The 7,697-nt window shown below is 46.1% G+C and overlaps 1 pseudogene; it reads right to left on the bottom strand.

The window, feature by feature from the left end:
- Positions 1–5,266: 5,266 nt before the first annotated feature.
- On the bottom strand, positions 5,267–6,580 carry LOC114512094 (annotated as a pseudogene).
- Between the last annotated feature and the right edge of the window lie 1,117 nt (positions 6,581–7,697).

Here is a 7,697-nt window from a genome sequence, read left to right as displayed (position 1 = left end):
AACACTTTCCCAGGAGGTGGGGGGAAGGGGGAACAGGGGAAATGATCATGGCTCCATCTCATCAATACCTCCATGAACCAGGCTTTGTGCTGGACATTTTATATACATTACCTCTTTTACTTGAACCCTTATAGCTACCCTACAAGGAGGCTAAAACACTTTAACAAACTAGGAAACCAAGGATTAGTGATCTTGTTGGAAGTCACACAGCTGGTAAGTGACAAAGACAGGGTGAAAGATACTAGGCTTTCTGCTTCCTCCTGGGAATGTTTCATTTCAGAGCCTACTTAGTGATTCCATGTCTAGGAATTTATCCTACCTATGTCCTTGCATATGGGCACAGTGACATTACATACCAAGTTTCTCACTGTAACATTCTTTTTCATACCAAAAGACTGGAAATGTAAATTTCCATCTTAGGGAACTGGTTAAGTAGATTTGTAGGCCATGGAATGCTATGGAGTCATCAAGAGAAATAAAGAACACTGTATATATGGATATGGAATATTTTTCAGAACACACTGTTTAGTAAAAAGTGAAAGTACAGAGCAATGTGTATAATTTGTCATTTGTTTTAAAAAGGTGGGAGAAAGAATATGTATACATAATGACTTCTTTTGCATAATGTATATATGGAAGGAGATACAGGAAACAGATGATGTTGATTGCTTCATGTTTGGGGATCAAGTGTGGAGAACTTTTTATGGTATACTCTTTGGTAATGTATGGATGTTGGACTTTTTGAATATGTTTCTTATGAAAAATAAAGAAATAAATTTAAGAATAAATGTTCTTGTTTAGGTGAGGTGGAATGTGGAGGTAATAGTTACAGGAAGCAGCATAGTGGAGAGGTTTTTGGTATTGGTACTAGAAAGACATGGATTTGAATCTGTGTGCTGGCACATTAGCTACGAATCTTTGGACAAGTTACTTAACCTCGTTGAGTCTCAGTTGACTCATGTAAATAGAGATTGTCCTTCCTCATGGATTCTTTCAGTTGGGGAGACATGTGATAATGCAGACATGTGCTTAGCACAAAGCCTGTCTGAGCTAAGTGCTCAGAACATGACAGCTGTAACTGTGTAGGCCCCAAGAGAAACCAAGACAAGAACTGGGTGCTGCTCGTGTCAGGGTGCTGATGGGTGGAGGCTTCGTGGAGCCCATTGGACTGTGAGTGCTGGATCAGCAGCAGCACCTCCTGGACTGGGTAGAGTTGGCCTCCATGGTAGAATTGCAGGCCCCAACAAAAATTTCCTGATGTCCGGAAACCTGAGGGCAACCCCAGCCCTGCACAGACTTTAAGGTCATCTCAGTCTTCTTCCATGCAACTAGCTTCCAATGGTCCTCAGAGGCCTTTCTCAGTGCTCAGAGGCAGCACTGCCTTTCTTGAAAGTTGTGTTTTGGGACTTCCGGCAAGATGGAGGAATAGGTGGACGCACCATGCCTCCTCTCACAACCAAGATTAGAACAACAAAGATTTGCAGACAGAATATCACTCAGAACTGACAGAGGATTTATCTGAATGGAAGTCGGACAGCCAAGAAGTTGAAGTGGACCCGTACATCCAGGCTGGTAGGAGACGACGAGCTGGGCGGGCACTGGGCTGGCATGGGTTGGCGGCGCGCGGAGGTCGGGGAAAATTTGGCGTGAAATTGGCGCGACAGCCATCAGGGGCGAAAGAATGCAGCGGTGATCCCTGAGTACGCAAGCTGCGACTGGCGGACCCAGTGGGGCAGCGATTGTGGACCAGGGCAGAGCTCGCAGCCCAGAATCCCAGAGAAGGGTCTGAGCCCAGGAGAACGGAACTACCGCCATTGTTCGCCCCCGCCCCTGCCCCCACATATAACGTCACAATCTAGCGACCGGAGTGCCCAGCCCCGGTGAACACCTAAGGCTCCGCCCCCCACCGTAACAAGAGCGACCAGACTGAGAAAAGAAAAAAAAAAAAAGGAGGAGAGATAGGGAAAGACATAAGACATGTTTCCAACAAAACAGATCAGTCCCCCAGGACTCATCCTTTTGAGCGACTAAGAAATAGCCAATCTATTAGATGCACAGTTCAAAACACTGGTGATCAGAAAGCTCACGGAACTGATTGATTTTGGGCACAATTTAGATGAAAGGATGCAGGTTACCATAAAAGAGATGCAGGAAGATACGCGGAGGAGAGCCAATAGTGAAAGGAAGGAATCTGAGTCTCAAAACAATTCAGTGGACCAGAAGGAAGATAGAATCAACCAAGCAGGAAAGCATGATGAAATAAGAATTCAAAAAATCAAGGAAAAGCTTAAGAGCATCCAGGACACCTTTAAACGTTCCAACATCTGAATTATAGGGGTACCAGAATGGGAAGGAGAAAAGCAACAGATTGAGCATGTATTTGAACAAATAATAAAGGAGAACTTCCCCAATCTGGCAAAGGGAACAGCCTTCCAAGAAATCCAAGAAGCTCAGAGAGTCCCAAAGAAGTTGGACTCAAGAAGAAACACACCAAGGCACATCATAATTACATTAGCCAAGGTAAAAATGAAGGAGAGAATCCTAGAAGCAGCAAGAGATAAGGGGACAGTAACCTACAAAGGAGTTCCCATCAGACTGTCAGCTGATTTCTCCAAAGAGACCTTACAGGGAAGAAGGGACTGGAAAGAAATATTCCAAGTCATGAAAGACAAGGACCTACATCCCAGATTGCTCTATCCAGCAAAGCTCTCATTTAGAATGGAAGGGAAGATAAAGTGCTTTTCAGATAAGGTCAAGTTAAAGGAATTCATCATCACCAAGCCCTTATTTTATGAAATGCTAAAGGGACTTATCTAAGAAAAGAAGATAAAGAAAAGACATGTATAGTAAAAGGACAGCAAACTCACAATTATTAACAACCACACCTAAAGCAAAACCAAGAGAAACTAAGTAAACAACTAGAACAGGAACAGAACCACAGAAATGGAGGGCACATGGAAGGCTAGGAGCAGAGGGGTGGGAGGAGGAGAGAGGGGGGAAAGGTATAGAGAATAAGTAGTATAGAATGTAGGCTGAAAATAGATAGGGGGAGGGCAAGAATAGTATGGGAAATGTAGAAGCTAAAGAACTCATAAGTATGACACATGGACATGAACTAAAGGGGGGGGATGTGGGTGGGAGAAGGGGTACAGGGTGGAGGGGAGAGAAGGGGGGAAATGGGACAACTGTAATAGCATAATCAATGAAATACATTAAAAAAAGAGAAAGTTGTGTTTTGTGGGAGCCTTTATCACAGGGAGAGAGAGGCAGAGGGGTGTCAGGGCAAGACTGGAGTCCAAACTATGGGTTTACTCCATCTCTCTAAGCCTTGGTTTACTCAGGTGTAGAATGGAGGTATACCTATGAAGATCAAATATGTGTAGAAGTGTTAGTATGGAACCAAGAAACTGTGTGTAGCATGCTTTTGTTGTCTGAGGATGGGTTTGATACAAACACAGTGGAGACTGGTATATTGGTAGACAAACTCTCAAATAATGCCTGTCAAACCACAGCAAGATCAGCTAGAGGTTCAGAGGTGTATGATGAAGCTATGTAGCTGGTGCTCCTATTGCTTGGGGTTGGGGGGTTGTGGGTGGTCTAATGAGCAGTGCATGGGAGGAACGCTGAGAGGGTTAGTTGCAGAGGCTTTTCTGGGGTTTTCCTCTACTCACTCAACAATCAGGAATGGATGTCCTTTTATTGGTTCTAGTGGGAGATTCCAAGAAAAACTAAGATGTGGGTGGCTTCCTCCTTGAGAAATCCCCAGGCAGATGTGGAGGCAGAGATCATTCAACAAACACTTATGGAGCCAATCGTTGTGAAAGATGCCCAGAATGGAATGGCCCCAGCCCCTGTTCTCTAGAAGCTTACAGTGTGGTGGGGACGTTCATTCCTAGCACACAAAGCTGCATTTTCACAAGAGGAAATTGCCATTGTGTTAATCAATTGTGCGAGAACCGAAGGCATGTTGGGGATGAGTGCTCAGGACCGGGAAGGCTTAACCAAGAAAGTCTTTCTGAGGAGGGTGGGGACTGACCAATAGGACTAGAACCAAGAGGCCACATTGAGAGGAGTAGAGTGATCTGTGTGGAATGCTGAAGAGCTGATGTTCCTTCAGGAGAGTAGCATGTAATGAACTATGGAACAGAGGGCTGCTGGAAGGTGAACCCTGGGGTACCTGTGGGTCCCTCTCCTAAACTGCCTCTGGCCAGGCAGCTATGTTGCTTCTTGCACCATGGCAGGAAATAAAATGCTTATTATTCTACCCTGAACCCGAGGTTTCAACCTGCCAACCACCAGAATAAACAGGAGCTATAACCTCTGGCAGATGCAACGGTGAGACCAGGAGTACACATCACTGACCTGACCACTGGAGTTGCATGCCTAGTTGTCTCCTGGCTCATGCTGACTTCAGCCAGCCTCAGGCCCCAAGCATCTGAGTCACCTGTTTTGTATCTGAGTTAAAACCCACCCACAATGGAGATGGTGACCCCGTCTCTGTCTGCTGGGCCTTCCTGTCCAGCAGGCCTGGTGGTTCCACATAAATATTGATTGCTCAGCCATCTGGGAAGGGAGAGAGAGAGAGAAACAGGGCAGGAGGGGAGCCCTATCAAGTAGCCCCGTGTGAATGGAGTCATGATGGCCCAGTCTCCATAGGAGAACCAGGAATCCTGGGGTGGAGAATAATTCAGAAGAGTGGTCACCTGGGGGAGGAAGAGGAGCCAGGGAGAGTAAGCAGGGTCTTTAGTGGTATTCTAGTGGTTTACTTGTTCAAGCTAAGAAGGGTACACATGTGTTCATGATCTTGTTCTTTGTATCTTTCTGTATGTCTGAGTAGTTCATAAAACATTTCTGTTTAGAGACCTTGATATCTCATTGAGTCCTTCCCCCAGCCTCTTTGTTACACGTTAGTAATCCATGGAAACTGATGCTCTAGTCTAAGTTTCAAGCCCTAAAGAGGGAATTCTGAAGACTCCAACACAACCCAAGCCCCGTTCTGCTCCCTGCCCTTTTTCCAACTTGGTCAGGGGAAGGTGTTCTTCCTCTATAAAGTCCTGACTCTATGACAAGGCAGAAAATTTGCTCTGGGCTCTGGGCAGTGGCTCCTGTGTGATCATTCAGTCCCCATTCAGATACTTCTCTGCTTAGATCACCCTTGTCCCTCTTACTCTTCCACCTCCACCACTCTTTCCCTTCTTCTTTTTTTTTGTCCAATGATCTTTGAACTTTTCACTGACCCCCTATACTTGCAAGGGGTGCCCCAATTTTACTGCCTTAGAACTTTGGTGTCATTGACCTTAGACACCACTTTTCTGTTCATTATCCTGCAGGTGGTGGTCTTTTGAATGGATTGTATGGGGTGGCTGTTGTTCAGGGCACCACCAAGATTGAAGTCCTCCCCTTCTCCCAGTAGGCTGTGGTAGGTGGTGATCTCACCTTCCAACTTGACCTTGATGTTCAGCAGGGCCTCATTCTCCTGGGCCTGGCACTGCCCTTCTGCCCATGGCTGGGCCAGCTCTGACTCCAGGTGCAGCAGGATCCCTTTGAGCCATTTCATCTGCATGGCATGGCACGTCTCCACATCCCTCAGGCTGTTCTCCAAACTGGACTTCAGATTTCTCATCAGGTCCAGGTCGATATCCAAGGACTGGTACATCTCAGCAGCTCCTATCTCAGTGGTTTGTGAGATGACTGCTGTGGTGTGTTCCTCAGTCTGCTGGGACCAGTACTTGTCTAGGTCCTCTCAGTTCTTCCAAGCCAGCTCATCATACTGGGCTTAGATGTCTGCCATCATATTGCTGAGGTCCTGAGATTTTAGGGACATCCAACTCCACGGTCAACTCAGAGTTGGCAGTCTTGTTTTATAGAACATTTACTTCCCCCTCGTGGTTCTTCTTTATTAACAAAAGCTCCTACTTGAGAGCCTGGATCTCTGTCTCCAGCTGCAGCCAAGTGATATGGGTGTTATTGCTGTCATCAGTGACCTTTCAGAGCCCATTGCTGTCACTCTCCACAGTCTGGCGCATGGCCCACTCCATGTCATACTTGACTCTGAAGTCATCAGCAGCAAGATGTGTATTGTCAATCTGCAGAGTGATGCGGACATTGTCCATAGAACTTGTAAAGATCTGAGCTCTCAGGTCTTCGATGATCTTGAAATAATGCCCCCAGTCTCTGACTTGTGGTCCTTTCTTCTCCAGGTGTTCTTGGAATTTGCTCTCCAGTTTCCAATTATCAGCTTCCAGGCTTCTCACCTTCTCCAGATAGAAGGGCAGTGGTCATTTTGACATCACATAGTCTCCTTCTTGCTCTGGATGCCCCCTATGCCTGCCAGACCCGCAGCCATCCCCGCAGCCAGGCCCCCAGATTCCCAGCCACCCTGCATGCTGGTGAAGTGGGACATAGAGATCCAGGACCCTGAGCCTCTGGCGCCTGTATAGGCACTGGCCACAATGCTGGCCAGCCAGACCCAGTGTCTGGGTGACTGCAAGGAGCCCAGTGTCCAGTAGTTTGTGGAGAAGCTGGAGCAGGTGTTGAAGCTCATGTTGTTGAGGGAAGAAAGCAAGAAGCTGAGACTTGGGTTCAAGCAGCAGTCTCTTTTCCTTCTTTATTTCCATCTTCCCAAGACAAATGCTTTATGAAGGACCAGGGAATTGGAGCAGTCTAAGAATTTCCATAAGAAAAATTTTCCTGTCTAGGAGTTGATGGATCCAGGAAGGTGACCAAGAAAGAAGTTGAAACTCCCTTCCATTCCTGTCAGTCACTTGAGCATGATCTTGGAGCAAAGAGACAGTTATTTCCACTTTAGGGGGATCCTGTTGGCTTGGAGAGTCAACACCAAGCTGACAAACATTAGAGGAACTGTACTTACCTTGGCCAGGCTGTAAACTCTGTGGGGCAGAGACTTCTATGATGGTGCTGGGCACACAACAGGCCCTGAAGTCACGCTTGCTGGGAAGGTGAAAGTGCTCTCAGAGCTGGAGAACAGCTGGGGAAGCTGATAGAAAGAGCACATGCTTTATCTTTTGTAAAGATTTTATTTATTTATTTATTTATTTATTTATTTATTTATTTATATACAGGGGGAAGGGAGGGAAACATCAATGTGTGGTTGCCTCTCGTGCGCCACCTACTGGGGACATGGCCTGCAACCCAGGCATGTGCCCTGATTGGAAATTGAACCAGCAACCCTTTGGTTTGCAGGCCAGTGCTCAATCCACTCAGCCACACCAGCCATGGCAGAGCACACACTTTAGAGTCAGCTCTGGATTTGAACCTTACCCCTGCCATGTGTCACCTGTATGATCTCTCACTTCACCTCTTTATGCTGGGGCTTCCTGATATGTAAAAGGCCATTAATAATAGTGACTACTTTCTAGAGGTGTTACAGGTATACAGAGTGGCACTGGTACATAATAGGTGCTAAAATGTTAAAATCCCCAGCCCCCATCTTGGACACTTTAATTCCTGAGATTATTTTTTGAAGCTTCTGATGGAGAAATTCTTACAGTTTTGTCCTTGTCTTAGTCTGAGTTTCTGAGTCATTTACTTTCTGATTCTGTCATAGCTCTATTTGTTTTGTTTTGGCCAGTATTTATCATTCTCTCTTCTTTCTGTTTCTCTTCTATTCTTATTAGTCATTCCTTCCCTAAACACACTTTCTACTGTCTTCCATCTACCTTCCCCTCTTTCTCTCT

This window comes from Phyllostomus discolor, chromosome 14 (assembly GCF_004126475.2).
Source record: "Phyllostomus discolor isolate MPI-MPIP mPhyDis1 chromosome 14, mPhyDis1.pri.v3, whole genome shotgun sequence".
NCBI classification, from domain to species: domain Eukaryota; kingdom Metazoa; phylum Chordata; class Mammalia; order Chiroptera; family Phyllostomidae; genus Phyllostomus; species Phyllostomus discolor.
The sequence above is the reverse complement of the archived record's forward strand: the minus strand, read 5'-3'. Positions and strand labels throughout refer to the sequence as shown.